Source organism: Octopus bimaculoides, chromosome 6, assembly GCF_046866305.1.
Source record: "Octopus bimaculoides isolate indiv1 chromosome 6, ASM4686630v1, whole genome shotgun sequence".
Taxonomy (NCBI): Eukaryota; Metazoa; Mollusca; class Cephalopoda; order Octopoda; family Octopodidae; genus Octopus; species Octopus bimaculoides.
The window spans coordinates 84,497,054-84,498,856 of NC_142933.1; positions in this window are offsets into that span (position 1 = coordinate 84,497,054).

Below are 1,803 nucleotides of genomic sequence, written 5' to 3' on the forward strand. Positions count from 1 at the left end.
CACGCACACACACACACACACACATATATAAACAGATGACTGACCTCCATATCAACAACAAAATCCCATCATGCTACCCTCTACTTTTTTCCCTCACCACCACCACCACCATCGTCATCATCGTCATCGTTCCGTTCACCTCTGAGTTCTACCCTCTCTTCCTTCTCTTCTCCTTCTTTCTTTCTTTCTGTTTCTTTACATCATCTGTCTCTCTTCCCCCCCCCCCGCCACTTCTTTCTACTCACCCGGCTACACCACATTTGCCAATCTCACATCCATTTAAACCTATAAAACGTTCCTTAAATGAAGCGTTCGACAATCCTTCACAGTCATTTCATCCTCTTACTTCACTTTTTCAAGGGTTTTTTTTTTCTTTCCACTGCAGCCCCAGCACAGCCGCCGCCGCCGCCGCCGCCGCCACCGACATATTCATTGCACACATCACCACCACAATCACCACAACTACCACCACCACCACCACCACCACCACCGTCCTTGTCCCTCCACATCATATCTTCCTTCCGTTTTCGTTCGTCTCTTCGATTCTCGATATTTTTTTTATTTATTTGTTTGTTTGTTTTGTCTTTTCTTCTTCTCCCCTCTCTCTAACGTTCTCTCTCTCTCTCTCTCTCTCTCTGACACATGCACACACACATACACACATACACACACACACATACATATGTTCGTATTTGAATATATATGCACACATATATACATGTACATACATACATCACATGACACACACACACACACACACATATTTTGAGTTGCATACACAGACAGACTGACTGACAAACAGACAGACAGACAGGCAGGCAGATAGATAGATAGATAGATACTCTTTTACTCTTTTACTTGTTTCAGTCATTTGACTGTAGCCATGCTGGAGCACCGCCTTTAGTCGAAGAAATCAACCCCAGTACTTTTTCTTTGTAAGCCTAGTACTTATTTTATCGGTCTCTTTTTGCCAAACCGCTAAGTTACGAGGACGTAAACACAGACACACAAATACACACACACACACACACACACACACACACACACACACACACACATATATACATATATATATATATATATATATATATATATATATATATATATATATATATATATATATATATATGCGACTGGCTTCTTTCAGTTTCCGTCTACCAAATCCACTCACAAGGCTTTGGTCGGCCCGAGGCTATAGTAGAAGACACTTGCCCAAGGTGCCACTCAGTGGGACTGAACCCAGAACCACGTGGTTGGTAAGCAAGCAACTTACCACACAGCCACCCTAGAGAGCATTATAAACGTACATTTGCTTGAATGTTTGCCTGTGTGTAAGTATACAAATGTAATAACGTGCATACATACATACATACATACATACATACATACATACATACATACATACATACATACATACATGGTGGCTGTCAACTAGAAGACGAGTATGACCATCACTGACTAATTCTCTTTTCCTCGGTGTTAAAGACAATGGCTGTCAGCAACGCCAGCGCTGAAACTTGAAGTCAATAGTAAGCTTGCACAACACCGCTAAGACTTTCTTCAAATCCAAGTTGTCCAGAAACAAACAAGAGCATGGTTTCTGGCTTCGCAATGAGGCGGCTGTTATTTCAGAATTTCTTTCATCGAGGGTAGGGGTTCTCAACCATTTTTTATCTTTGGATATGGATCCCTTAGATTACTATTTTATTCTGGTGGACCCCATCGTCATTTGATGATTAAAAGCTAGTTTTATAGAAACTTCTTTTAAAATTCCTATTTTGTTTCACACATTAACTTGCGTAG